The following is a 15,438-nucleotide window of genomic DNA, read 5'->3' on the forward strand; positions in this document are numbered from 1 at the left end:
ATATTTTCAGCCTTCACTGTTTGTGTGTGTGTGTGTTAAGGCTTGTCATTGGCTTCTGAAAATACAATATCTGTAAATATGAGCACATAATTGACAACTATACACTCTTGCATGTAGCATGGTTGTTACAATAATCTGTATTTTTCTAAGTTCCAGCAGTAACAAGGGGTTCGGTGCTCCACGGTCATGTACAGTGTATCGAGAACAGAGCACAGAAGACCAACAAGTATAAAGGGACTGCCAGTGACTGTTCTCCTGCTCAAAGTTTACAACAGCAGAAAGAGCACATTGTGATGTCAGGAGCAGCTGCTGCTTAACTTCTTAGCAGTGCATTATTCAGCAGTTCCTTTGCTTGCATTCGAAATTATTTAACTTTTGCATAGAAGATACCAAACTATGACACGAATTTAAAGGCTGCTGTAGTGTTAGTGGGCAAATATTTTTGAGCTGAAGTTTTTAACATGTGTGTTAAGTGCCTGCGTGCCTCTACATTTGCATGCCAGAAATCACAGCATCCATGGTCGCCAATGGTAACTGTGTTTGCATTCTTTGTAGTACAAGAAGTAAAGCCATGGATGCAGTAATCATGTAATCCTTCAGTATACACTCATTTGTATAGCACCAATGATGCCATGAGTGTATAAGCTCTGGGAAGTGAATCTATGTGGATTATTTTATTTGGAAGGAAGAGGATCATCACTACTCCTAGTATATCTTAACAGTAAATTTTAGTGCTTGGGTATTATCCCACTGCCTGTCCGTCCTTCAACAGTCTACTTATCTACTGTGTAAGTGTAACTTTTTAAATGTATACTTTGCTCGGATAGGTTTGTTCATAACGTAATGCAAGTGACTTATCATCTATGCAGCTCTACTCAGACTAGAAATAAAAGTATTTATTTTTATATGTAGCTATAGCATGCATTCACTTGTGTTTTTCTAAGTGCCTGTACAATTGTTTAGCCCTACAAAAGTGCTGGTATACTCTAATATTGAATCTGGCATCTTAAAATAGTTTGTTAGTGGAAGTAAGAATGTGTTTACAACCAATATTACTATCCTCAGATGAACTGTGAAAACTCTGTGGAAATTTGTTTACAGTTTTTGAACGTTGTGAAGGCAAATGTTATGTTCTTTTATTGTGGTCTCTGTTTCATGCAAATGACACGTAATTACTTTGCAGTGGCATAGTATTAGTTGTTATTTTTTACATATGTGCTGAGCAACATCGCAGTTGAGGCCAGCAGCAAGACATACATGCAGTGCACTGGAGCATCACCTCACATAGTGTACAGTCTTCGCCCACCAGTAAACTCAATATTTTTCAAGCAGACTAATAGACAGCTGTATGGGAACTGTGTTGGTGTGCAAACTTTGAAGTCTTCTTGAGGAGTGTTTTTCATCATTTTTGTCCAAGTGAAATAGCTACCCAAGGCCACAACTGGTGGGAATGTGGTGGTTTCCTCTCTCCGAAAGCACTCCTACCAGCTGCCTCAATGTTAGCATGGGGTGAATTCACGAACTGGAAAAATAATTGGTCCTTGTTTTCTTGGCCGAAAGAGTCACTTCCACCGTTGAGCCACCACGATGCGCCAGAATAGAAACTTTTAGCTAAAAAAAGTTGATTCTACTTTTGAGAAGTGTTTTGGGGAAACAAAATGGCACCTATAGCTGTCAATATAAACACTGTTTGCACCAAGGAGCTTAGTAGCTTATAATTGTATTATTCATGTATTGTCTAGAGTTTACTCGCGCTGTGCCAACTTTCAGCCCAAGTGTCCTAACATGCTTTGTTAGTGGGTTGTGAATGAGCCAAGCTATGTAAATAAACAGAGTGATATTGCAGACATGTACAAAATATCGATGCACAGCCGTTTCTTTAGCATGACATTGCCAAGGGCTTTATTCTTGTGTTTTTTATAAAGAGTGCTTGTCACTGGGCATCAGCGGAAAACTATGCATCAAGCTTTTGCGAGATGGTTCGAGTAACACCGTGTTCAGACATAACAGTGCCGGTGGATTTCTCTCGTAAGTTACTTTCTGTAGTATATTCAAAATGAGTTTATAAGAATTGTTGTTTTATAGCCATTCATTTTAATATTTACACCTGAGTGTGTGTATGTATGTATGTATGGGTGTACATATGTATATGTGTGTGTGCGTACATGTATGTATGTATGTATGTATGTTTCTTTTAAATGAGAATCCGTTTATCATTGGTGAGTAAGTTTGGTAATGATATGGCTGAATTGGTTTCTAGTTATTTCTCTTTTGAGCTATTACATATTTCAATTTATTTTGTACTGCATGAATATAAATGTAACCTTACACAGAATATGTGTGTTCGAAGCAGTTGTTCCATTTACCAACCTACAGTCATGGGCAAGAAATTGGGTAAAATGGAACGAACCTGCGAAGATTAATTTAGAGCATAGCTACTCTACATGGCATATCTCGTACACATTGCGTTGGTTGAATATGTCGATTTCAACCTTTCAATTTTAATCAGAATAAGCAAGCTATCACCCGTCGTTGTATATGTGTGTGATATTTATGCATACGGTGATACCGGTTCGCAATTACAATTAAGGTCACAAACCTAGTCAAGCTGAATACACGAATTTTGTCCATGCACCTTTCATCTGCACTGTAACTGTTGTTAATAAAAAATAAACTTCAGTTTAGAAATTTATTCTAGTAACCAAAAGCAGGGTACCTCTTTATCACACTAATCAAATTGTCATTGTTCTGTTCCATTCTGGACAATAGGGGACCCTCTCAGCAGAACTCGATTAACTGCTATAGTTCATTTTAACCATTGACAGCGACATTACACTGAAGCGTGCAGCATGACAAATAGCGGGAGAGAAGACACAAACTAATCACTCTGTTCGCGTCAGCTCTAACTGTCCGTGCTCTTTGGTCTTGCTGCATGTGATGATGCCCACCAATTTAGCACGAAAGCGTGTCCCTACAAAGGCAGTCAACTGGGCTGCAAGCAGTTAGCTCACTGCATGTGTAGATTTTCTTCAAAACAACCGTGAAGACTGATTGCTGGTCGAATATCCAAACACGTGAAAAGTAATATACCAGGTATAATATTGGTATTTCAGCACTGGACACTTTTGCGATAAGAGAGAATGGAGGAAAAAATTATGAACCATGACTTGTTTAATTTTTGAAGGAGCACAGTACAGCGCTTTTGGGTCAAAAGGGGAGTGAAAGAAGCAAGTGCGAAAGCCTACTTCTAAAAAAATTAGTACCCGCCACCACGCATAATGTCAGGCCGGGCAACCTCTCGAAAAAAAAAAGTGCTCAGTGATTCTGCGAATCGAACCAAGTACCTCGTAGATTGTAGCTGAGCGCTGTAACCGCTCGTCCACTGCAGCAGTGCTTGCATTCGCCCTATTGCTGATATATCGTCATTCCTTTGAATGAAGCCAAATGCAAAAACGTCCGTTGAAACTTTGTCAAAAATAGAAAAAAATAGTTAGAATGCGTTTGCCCAAGGTTACTAGAAGATAGAAACCGTTACGTGTGACTGTATAACCGTGCGCTATTTATTCTTGTACATTACTGTCATGACGTTGGGATAGCCGGCTCTAACGTAGGCTACCTTCTCATAGTTTGCCAAATATAAATAAGAAAATAAAAATATATAACAGCCTGTGACAACGCTAATAAACTATTATGAGTTCACTGTCACTAGTGTCACTTTCACTAGATGAATGCTCAGTTTGCTTCCATTATCGTTATTTAGGAAAGTTTTGGTTCATTAACTCAACTCTCCTAATTAGCAATGATTCTCACATCTAAGGACAGTCACACTTCATCTCGCTTTCTGAGTGGCTGTCACTCCCATATAACGCGTACTCCACTTTTTCATGCTCTTCGAGCATCTGACCCTGTTTTGCGGAGACTTTCCCTGACGTCTGCTGGGCCAGAAAGTTGTCTTTATTATCTATCAATTTCAAGCTTTCGCGAAGCCGAAACGAGAGTGTCTCTCTCTCTTTTCATCCTTTTCGCACGTGTGATAACGTCTCTCGACCTCAAGACTCGTATACACGTCCCTTGCTTTGTTTGCGCACTCAAACAACACCGGACGAAATATTTGCACCGTGTTTTGTGAAAAGCATTAGCACTGAGACACCTCCCGACGAGTCTCCCTCATTTTACGTAGACATATACCTAAGCGTAAGCGTATGCACGTTCTCGCATTCCGGCTTTATACAAATGCTGCGGTGCATGGAACCAGCGAAATTGCGCTCACAATTTCATTCGATTACTGTTGTTATCTATTTTAGCACAATTCGTCTGCAGGCACCAAATTCGCTCATGTGTCTTGTAATAAGAATATTGTAACAAAGGCTACCTTTGACTATAGGTACAAAACACCCTTACGTTCACCACTATACCGTGCTAGATAGCACCGAATTAGTTAAGTAGCAGCGCAGCTTCAATGAAATGTAAGGTAAGTGGTCGCTTTAAATAAGGGAAGACATTCAAGGCACATTTTCAAACATTGCATGCATCGATTTATGTGTGGTTTAATTTATGTGGTGCACCTGGAGTGTTGTTTACTTGTACTTGGCGAGATAGTGCATGGATTGCTCGGTGGCTTAAGGCCATGAAGCAATTATTTTTTTTTAGCTACAGTCGTTGATTAAAGGCGAGTGCTTGGCTTTGCACAGCCCACCAAAACGTCTATTACAACGTACGCGGCATCCCGTAAGCGCTGTAGCAGACGCTCGCGGAACTGAAACTTAGATGCAGCAAATCATTGGCTATCATCGTATACTCTCGATGCTAGACGCTTTGCGTGCTTCCTTGATATTATCGGCACACACTTCTTTCTTTCCTTGTCGTTTCATCGGCTATCGTCTGTCCTCCTTGCCCTCTTAAGTGCCGAATAAGTTAAATTCATACCCGCGCTATAGTAATCCCTCCAGATAAGAGAATATTTAGCTAAGAAAATGCGTAGCCAAAGAGAAAGCTTTGTGAATTCGGGCCCAGAGCTCCATCTACAGACCAACAACGGTGGTCTGGTGGCTAAGGCACTCGGCGTCTTACCTGCAGGTGGCAGGGTCGAATCCAGGCAGCGGCGGACGCATTTGCGATGTAGGCGAAAATGATTGAGATCTGTGTGCATATATTTAAGTGCACATTAAAGAGCCCCAGCAGGTTTACACTTCTAGAGCTCTCCACTGCAGCGTCTCTCGTAATCGTTTGGTGGTTTTGTGACGTTATACCCCAATAATAATTAGTATTAGCTTCATTCATGTAATTTACCGTCACACTTCAGTTATTCCAGGCAACCATAGCGGCCATGTGTTCATATACAAGCAACAATGAAACTTAGCAACAGTAAATGACAGGGGACCTGGATAAAATATTATATTACCATATCAGAAATGCCTCGTCGCCAACAAGCTGATGATAGAGATAGCATCAGTAATTGGAAAACGGCGCTTACAAATGCACCAGCGACAAGCGTACTTTCGTGAGTCAAATTTCTGAGCTCTCAATAGCAACAAGCTCCTGGCGTACAATGCAGCCGCCACCAAAATCCTTGACATTACCACAAGCTTCGCTTGAAAATTGCGGAGCTTCGTTTTCCGTGCCTGACTATCGAAGTTCAGAACAAGCGATGGTAGAGCAGAATTGAATTTTTGTGAATCACATCAAGTTTATCCCAAGCTCAGAAATTTCGAAAACCTTTGTCGTTGGTCTAAACTTTTTTTAACTGCAAGTACTGGCTGTATTAGTACCGACCAGACGTACTTTCTTCACGTCTGGCAATAGTGAAACGATTTAACAGTGTATACCTCATGACTCTCTTCCTTCCGCAGATAATATACGTAACGGCTCAATGCCATGAGTTTAAGATATTGTTTAGGATCACTGCTATGGAAACACCAATTACTTCCTTCACAGACGACTCATAGGCGGCAGGCACCATGGTGTCAGCGTATGCTCGCGCAGATGCCAGAGTGGAGGACTTTGCGGCAAGCTGGCGAGAAATTGGAACCACATAGATTGGGGAAGTGGCTAGTAAACTTTTATCTATCATTGATCTCAGCGTTTGTGAAGCTCTAACGTTGTTTATATATGAAGCAAGCTCAGATCTGTTACTGATATTGTCATACTTATATGTGGTCACAACGTAGGGCGCCGGTATGTTTCTGACTGCCCTCGGAGAAAGCTCTTGTGCGCCTGCGCAAGGCGTAGGCACACGCCTACACCTTGCGTAGGCGTGCATATGTACGCCCTTTGCCCGTCATTAAAGCTACTGCATGTAATACAGTGAGCCCATACACTAAGTCTTCCCAGAAAGGGAGGCACCACGTACGTGCGGGCCACAACAGTCCGTTGCAGGTCGACGTCTCGTCTTGTGACGATTCCCTTTATTACGTGCCCTATATAGCAGCTATTTGTCATTCATACTACGCTGCCATATGGGCTCATGAATTGTTTTTAACAACTTACATTGTATAAGCTCCGACCCCACCCGAAAAGAAGAACAGGACAAAGCAAATGCCACGCGCTATGACACAACTGCCCAACAGGGAGATTCTGCTTGAACACATGATCATCGGCAATAGGTGTGACGTTTATCGAAGCCTCCTCGGTAACTCCCGTTGCCATTTTGGCGTATCCGGCAGAGATTCTGGTGACATAGCTGCATACACGCCATATAAAGGGGCCTATTGTGTTTCAACCCTTTGTGCACGACACCTGCCGTGCGGTGCCTTTGCAAGGTTACAATTATTATTGCACAGGCGCTATGGAAATCCGCCTACCTTTGCAAACAGTGCACAGCATTTACCTTTGATTCCTGTGTCGACGGACGTAATTGCTATTCTCTGCCGTGAAGCAAGACAATGTTTCTCTCGAGCCTGGAAAAAGCATCTCGAATCGTTTCATCAGTCATCACAATCGACGGGACGGCCATCCCTACACCTGCAATGGTTTTTGTCGAAGAAATCTTTTTCACGTTACTTACTACTGCCCTTTCATTCAAGATCTGAAGCTTTGTCCTATGTAAGAGAGATGTCCGAATAAAAGGGAGATCTCATCTTGGATCTAGTTTTTGAGATAATTGGCTTTCCAATTTCTCCCAGGACGCTCCTTAACAGGAAGCCGTCGTGCGTTGCTAGCCAGTTGCTTCTTATCAGCTCCAGTGTAAATTTTCACTAGCCATAAACACCTTTTGTCTTTACCGACTGTTTTCATTCAATGCAAACAGAAATATAAGTCACACATGCCAGCAAATCATGGCTGTCATGAGACAAATGCGATAATCTGGAACGTGCGTGAACAGGCCTGACCTGGAAAGCAAGTCCGGTTGTGGTTCTTGGAGCTTTTGCATCTGAAATACTTCTCGAACCTGCGTAGTTTTTTTTTTCAGGTAACTTTAGTGTTATGTCTAAGTAGTGTACAACATCCCCATACATTATTCTCCTCTCTATGTTGCAGTTCTCATACCCTACCGAACAAATATAAATTCATCACCTCGATGGCCACCAGTGCTATTAGCTCTCTCCCTAAGATACCTAGACTTTCACGCAGGACGCGAAGCCGGACTGACAGCGATAACGAGCGATAAATGGCAACACAGCGGGAAATGAGCCTACCGATTATCATTTTAAGATGCTTTTGTGTAGTAAAATTAAGCGACACTGACTCATGCGATTCTTTCGGGTGTCTAGAAACAACCAGCGAAAGAGAAATGACACGTTCATTGATATTTAGGCTGTTCGTAGTTATGGCGTATGATGCCCCTCTACTAGCGCCCCACTTGCTACAGCGGCTCGCAGGGCCTCTTCAATGGTCGCCACGTCTGCATTCTCCTGAGCGGATTGATAGATTCATATGTGGGGTTTAACGTCTCAAAACCACCTTATGATTATGCGAGACGCCGTAGTGGAGGGCTACGGAAATTTCGACCACCCGGGGTTCTTTAACGTGCACCCAAATCTGAGCACACGGGCCTACAACATTTCCGCCTCCATCGGAAATGCTGCAGCCGCAGCCGGGATTCGATCCCGCAACCGGTGGGTCAGCAGCCGAGTACCTTTGCCACTATAGACCACCGCAGTGGGGCCCTCTCCTGAGCAGGTCGTGCTGAATGGGACTCACGGAATAGAAATTTGCGAAAACTCCCACTTGGGAAATATTCAGTATGCGTTTGAACATTATGCCGTACTGCGTTATTTAACCAACATATTGCTGCGCTACAGTAAACGTTAACCAATAATAGGCCGACGCCAGCACACATTGGCTACCAGCCAGTACCAGATGACATTATTTGTCATCATAAAGGTAACACGCTTATGTTTGTGATTTAATAATGTGCACAAGCATCTACATCCATCTCGATGAATGCGCGGCCATGGCGTTTCCCGTTACGAACCAGGGCTCGAGTTCAAGTTGACTAAATTTTGTGATCTTTGACTGTCTCCTGTCTGTGCTATTCCTAAGTTTACATTTTTAACTGTCCCATAAACTTCTTTGTCGTGCGAGAGAACAAACCACAGGCTCAAATGAAGCTTGTAAAATCTTTGATGAAGCAAAGAAAAAAAAACGGTTGACATGGTTTCCGGAAGTTACAGTAAATTCCATTTCATACATCTCTCCAGTGCGGAGTGCCCACCTTCCACCTTTTTTGTTTGTGCTGGCACCTGTTACACGCCGCTGTAGTTAAGCAAGCAAGTACGGCGTTAGTGATTTTTGCATTTATCACAAAATATTTTACGATGTCAGCATTCCTTACCACTAATTTCATCGCAATCGTATTGACTGCAAGAACCTTTATTAGATTTGCCTTCATATGAGCAGTTTCACAGCTAGACTCAAAGAAATGTGGGAGAGAAGGAATGCAGAAAACGCATTGAGGTTAACAAAACGCTTTACACTTTGGCAAATGATAAGACAATTTTTTTACAATATCCGCTGCCACGAACATTTTTCAGCATTTAGATTTACCCAAAAGAGCCAGGTTTCCATCATCAACTGACAAACCTGCTCCCCATTAAAATAATTCCAGCTCCCCATTAAAATAATTCTCTCTCTGTCATCAACTGACAAACAACAACGCGCATTTGCCCGCAACTATGCACATCTTGAGGTTTCTTCCTGGAATGAACATCTTAAAAACCAAAACTTATAGTCTGCTGAGCTTCACTGGATTATAAAAAGTACGGTAGCTACATAAAGGCAGGCGGTGTAGTTTTCTTTTTTTTTCTTTTTTATACCCTCGTTGCCTATACCGAGTCGAGCCGTCCTGTGCGAGAGACGTGCTTGGAAAAGCGCTTTTGCACATTTATATTGAGTTCAGTTCAACGATGTTAATAAGACAGTGTTTAGGTGGCACTTCATATTTAGAACTCGACCCATTTAAGCGACTAACACAAGCGAGAATGCGATGACTTGAGCAATATAAGCTTTGGCGTCATTATTTGCACGTAACCTCGGGATAGAGTGTCACCTGCAGTGACAATGTCAACGCTTTCATCAATGCGGAGCTTCCGATAAAAAGTGATTACGAGTGACTGCGTCTGTACACAATGCGGATGAACCATGTCACTCACACGTTAAAGAAACCCAGGTGGTCAAAAGTTTTAGAGGCCTGCACTACGGCATCTTTCATAATCATAGGGTGGTTTTGAGACGTTCAACCCCACATTTCTATCATGTCAACCATGTCACTCATAGGGAACACAATGTAGTGTCTGCTACCCGCATGTTCACTTCTTCCTTTTCAGTGAATCAGTTCTGACGCCTTGTCCACTTTCTGTGACACATGTGTGCTAAGAGTTCTTGTGCACATTGGAAGGACAATTTTTGGTTTCACCTAGTCTTCTACGGCTTCCTAGTTACAATTTTCTAGGTTGAACAATGCTCGTATAGATTCAGCACCATGAAGCAGGACCAAAATGTTCTCCTACATGGGTGACCATGGGGAAGGAAGAGTTTTTTTTCTGTGCCTTCTTTCGTCATCTCTCGAATTTCAAGGTCGCACTATGCAAGGACGCGCCTTCGAAGATTTCATCTTTGTAGATTATAATTGCGTTTTTTATAGTGGAGTGAACTCCCAAATACTTTAAAGCAACGTGAACAGTTGCCTTCCGTCTCGTAAGCATCACACAATTCAATCGATGTCTACCAAAATCAACATCCGCTAAGCTCAGTAGTTTTACGTGCACGGAAAGAGCGGCCAAGCTTCCACACTTTTAATGGACACATAAGCACTCATTTTAGAAATACATTAGGCTAAAGCAGTTAATCAGCATAGAGCAAAATAATATATTCCAATAACTCTTTTCTGATGAAATTCACGTTCATACATTAGGATAAGCAAACTAGAAAGTCTGTTCAGACTCTACGCTATAATCTTCGGCCCTAAATGTTGGAGTGGCGTCACTATTGAGTATCTGTAGTTCTTTTCTCTATCTCTTTTGAGGTTGTGTTAGGTCATTGGCCGGACGCCAGCCGCACACATGCGGTGATAGGAGCCGTCGTCGCTTTCTTAGAAGCCGCTAGACTGGATGCACGTTTTTATATTTACCCCAGCCAAACAAGACCGTGTTCTCATGTCCCTACCTTGCCATTGTCTTTCATCACTCTTCCACTATCCAGTGACCATTCCCCAGTGGAGAGTAGCAGACAAGAGCAAACTGTAGCTAAGGCCGACTTCTCTACCTTTCGGCAAATAAATATTTCTCTCTCTCTTCTTTTGGATATTTGGGTGATTTCGACTCCGCTAAGTTTGTTCAGACTGACCAAAGTATAGGACTTCTATGAAACGCCTTTTAAAAATTAAGAAAAAACGACTTTTACCTTCATTTTCTCATCTAGCAAGAAATATTCAATGGCGAAATGAACGATGATAGAGCACTAACCTAGTGGCTTCGCAGCATAAAATCTTTTCCTGTACCAGCTCAGTTTTTCCACCTTCCGGAGTGTTCTAATTGTGTTGATGGCTGACACGAAGGTTTTGTGTTTTAATCATAGCCACTACGGTCGTACTTCGATAAAAGCGAAATTCTTTAGAACCGTGCACTTATATTTTTTGCGCACGTTAGAGACCTCCCATATGATTAAAATTTTCTGAGCCCTCCACTGTGACATCCCACATAATCATATCGTGGTTTGCTACGTAAAACGCAAAAACTATTAATAACGCAAGAAAAGTTTTGAGGCCTTCCTCTTCTTGTTTAACACAACTTTAACGAATTCTTTTCTTTCAGCAGCTGGAAAGACGAGTTTTCCAGACTCACCACCAAGACTACGAGCGGTGCTGACTAACACTCCTTCGTCTGAGCGCACATAATTACCCGTTAAAGTAGACAGAAAGGAGAGAGGGGGACGACAACCAGTGCAGCTCAAGTGCTAAAAGCACCGGGTGCGTAATCCAAAGGTTGCAGATTCGATTCCTGCCGGTGGTACGTTCACTTTTCGTTTACTTTACATTCGTCACGTTTACAAGTGTAGCAGAGCTTCAATAATACATTTAAAAGCAGTAAAGTTTACGCCTGCCGTAAATTCCTCGACTTCAATATCTGCTGTTTTTCATTAACGATTATTAGAATTACTTAAGTGTGCTTTTGAAGCACGCTGCTTCGCCTCGGGAAAAGACGTAACGTATGACGCCGAAAAAGCTTCTTTTGCTGACCGCCTATAATAATAAAAAAAAGGTGGATAAGAAAACTCAGAGCTGCGGTGAAATCTCGTATCAAGCTTCGCCCGCACTTTGCTACCGTTCTTTTAGCGGGCATGTTGTGTGTCTCGCCAGAACTAAAGTGGTGAAGGTCTACGAGGGGACGACGACCATTTTTTTTTTTTCGAAAAGAGAAGTGTTGTCGACGCTTTCCAGACTGCTAATCCGTCCGGGCGCATGAAAAAAAAATGAGCAAAGTGCTAGCGATAAATACCCAAAAAACAAAACAAGCGAAAATGAAATGAAGGAGAAAGTGAATCTACACCGATTTTTATCGCGGCAGAAAAACGTGTGCCCCCATTCAGCTGGTAAGTAGGGCACTTTCGAAATGCTGGTGTCTCTCGAGTGAAACACGCGAAAACGAAGTGTTCAAGCCAGTGTCAAAACAAGCACTGCGTGACGAATTTTCGAGGCATTTGCGAAGATTTTCTCTCTTCTTTTTTGTCAGGACACTTTAGTGTCGGTTGTCGCACAATAGTCTAATTACATCAAAACGAGTAGCAAGAAAAGGTGTGCGATAAATACCAGGAATTACACATTGATGACCAACAATTGATCAGAAGCGTTCTCAGTAAGTGTTTGTTACTAACACTTCCTAATCATATCGGGTAGTTATCATTTAATACTAAAGGAAATCACTGAAGAAAAAAAACTTATACTTGTTTGAGCCAGGAAGATAGACGACTTACAGACCGTCTGATTGTACGCAGCATTTACATTCTTTACGTGCAATTCCTACCAGTTACCTAGAGTTACAGTCGTTCAAACAATGATCGTTGGTTGATGAAAAACTTCTCACTTGACGCAATACCTATAATAAACAAAGCACTGGCAGTTACTTCTGTGATGCGATAGTCAGAGAAGTTGTATGAAATGGGTGTGAATTTCTTCAAAACATTTTTTTCCGGAAGCCTTTCATCTCAGCAAAAGTACGTAGCTTACAACAAAAGTGGAAGTATGATGCCATGTACAGGAAAAAAAAACACAGCAATACACGAACACACCAATAAAAAAGAGAAGCTCCATTCAATTTTGTCGCTTACCTTAGAAGAAAGTTTTTCGACGAATAATTGACGAAGGACGTATGCCGACTCCAGAGCCGGTGAGTTCTTAAACCACCCGCGAGCACTGTTCCGGATCGCTGCTCTAAGTGATCGCAACACTCACGGGAGTCCAAGGCAGCTTCCTACTTTTCCGCTTTCCCAAGGGATGGTGCGGGAGTTCCGGTAGGTCCCGTTTTGTTCACACAGCAGGTTTCAAGGGGCACAAACTATCCCAGAGAGGCACTAAGCGTTAGCACTGAATGATGGTGCTCCGTGATGAAGTGTCCGATGAAGCTGCATCAGTGTCAGTTGTCTAGATCCTCAAGCGAGTCTAGGAGCCTCACGAGGTTGTCACAAAAAAAAAAAAGGGCTCTGTCACCCAGGACACGACTCAGACACAAACCCGTGCATCTGTAGCCTTGTACACTCAGCACGTGTGGCCCAGAGCCCAAAAGACCGTAATTAAAGGACTGTCAACAATAAAAAAAAACAATAATTCGCAGCACTACAACTAAGAAAGTCGGAAAAAAACTTTCTTTTCCTTCTTCCAGGGATCAGACGGTAATGTTGACGCCGAGAACACGACAAATGTTTCAAAAAAAAAATGCAAGGGCGTGAAACACGAGAGGGGCTTCCACACTATCTACCCTTATCCACAGCCAGTTGTCAAGTTCAGGATTCAGCGTCACCGGGTGAGAGCGCTGGGCGCGTTTCGCGCGTGACCGTCCCGATCGGAGCACGAGCGACGAGTGCCCGACCAGTTGACAGCCTCCTGGCGCGGAGCTGAGAGAGAGAGTGCGCGCGCTTTCGAAAGAAAGGGCGCGCGCGCGCGCATCTTGCCGCGCGCGACCGGGGGAAAACGCGTGGAGCGCCACCGGCACAGGGGCCGTTTGTGGGAGGCGCGGGAGGCGCTCCTCTTCGCGCGGAGTTTCGCCTTCTTCCGGCCTTCCGCATCACCAATCACTTTAACGACGATAGTCTTTCTTGGGGACCTTCGACGGAAAAATTTCGGTCTGCCTGTCTGTCTGTAAATTTGTCTGTTGTTTGTCCACCCTAGCGATACCTCGAACGGCCAACCCCATTCGCAGTGCTCACCAATATTGCTCAAGGTTTAACGTTCATAGTTATGCGATTGTCAATTTTTTTTTAATTTTTGATGGCACAGGTGATTCGAGCTCTGCAATCTCGGCTGTTGCGAAATGATGAGTGGCACTCTCCAAGTATAGATCAGTACAGGACACGAGGCACAAGAAGCACACCCGTAAATGTCGTGCGCCCGGTCAGTGACTACTCTTGTTTCTGTTCTCTTGGCCTACCACCCGTACTTTCTGGAATGTAACTTCCAACGGCTTTGGCGGAGCTTAAGGTGACGAGGCAAGCGAGGTATTCATCCATGAACGTTGTACCGCGTGAGCGCTTTCCCTGGCAAAATGAACAAGACCTTTAGATGCGCATAAAGGATTCTTCAGTTTTGTGAAAATGAGGCATCCTCTGTAGGCAGGCTCCACTGTTTCTTACACGTACTCTTTTTCAGCTTGGCCTCACTAAGCGACAAATTTGCGAAGTCCAGGTGCATGAGCGAAGCGAAGGGGGGTAAAAGCAGATGAGTCGGTGCCCATCAAAAGACGATATTTTACTTGGAAGGTGGTTGCGTTAGCGTGCTCATCAACATCGGGGTCATTTTATAACGATGCATTCAATGAGATGCTTACATCAGTGAAAAAAGCCGTTGCACTGGCTAGATCCCCCATCCGTGAGTGAAAACCATGCTTCCGAGTGTTCCGAGTGCAATGCGTGCATTAAAGCAGGAATCAGCAACATTCGGAGGTGAAGGGCTGAATTGCGTGATTATGACACCACGGTGGCCTCAAGGCACACAGAGAGAGGAAGAACGCGAAGTTTTGCAGACAAAGAAAAAAAAACGGAAAGTAGATAATGTTCATCTTTAGCCCACTTGTCTTACGTTTTAATTTACAGATGAGGGTTAGAAGCAAAAATTTTATATGAGGTCCATAAGGGCAATTAATCCTTCAGTTAAGAGGCACAAGGGGAAATGGGGCGAGGTTATTCGGCAGTTGCCGTGTCGGACTACATTCTGCTCACGAGCTACACGTTTGCTTTAGAGCAATTCTAAAGCGAGCAGAACTCATCAGAAGACATTGACAATAGTGTAAGGAATGTAAATTAATGCCTGTAATTAACGTCACGGTTATGTTGCTGGTATGATAAATTGAATGGTTTTATTGCCTTAATATTAACAAACCTAAAAATGGCCGCGAGCACATCATGAGCCTAGCATGTAGTCATGTTGTTACATGACACGTATCTCACGTTTATCATGTTTCCACCAGTATCACACCTTCATCATCCATTCAGGTCCTGCAATACCAAATTTGGTATAAGTGAATGCTAGCGAAACGGCCCCCAGCACATCATGAGCGTAGCATGTAGTCATGTGGTTACATGACACGTATCTCATGATTTTCATGTGAGGGTCTGTCGTGTGTGTTCGATAGATAGATAGATAGATAGATAGATAGATAGATAGATAGATAGATAGATAGATAGATAGATAGATAGATAGATAGATAGATAGATAGATAGATAGATAGATAGATAGATAGATAGATAGATAGATAGATAGATATGCTCAAACTCGCCTAAGTTCCCTAAGAA

At 42.9% G+C, this 15,438-nt stretch overlaps 1 protein-coding gene across 1 annotated transcript in view; it reads right to left on the minus strand.

Annotated features, from left to right (window-relative positions):
• LOC119174227 (neuropeptide CCHamide-1 receptor) overlaps positions 1-13,499 on the minus strand; it is a 386,872-nt gene extending 373,373 nt beyond the window's left edge. The window contains exon 1 of the mRNA XM_037425057.2: positions 12,763-13,499. The gene's annotated coding sequence lies outside the window, so the exon portion shown is untranslated. The remainder of the gene's footprint in view (positions 1-12,762) is intronic.
• Positions 13,500-15,438: the final 1,939 nt, after the last annotated feature.

The sequence above is a fragment of the Rhipicephalus microplus genome, chromosome 5, assembly GCF_043290135.1.
Source record: "Rhipicephalus microplus isolate Deutch F79 chromosome 5, USDA_Rmic, whole genome shotgun sequence".
Classification (NCBI taxonomy): domain Eukaryota; kingdom Metazoa; phylum Arthropoda; class Arachnida; order Ixodida; family Ixodidae; genus Rhipicephalus; species Rhipicephalus microplus.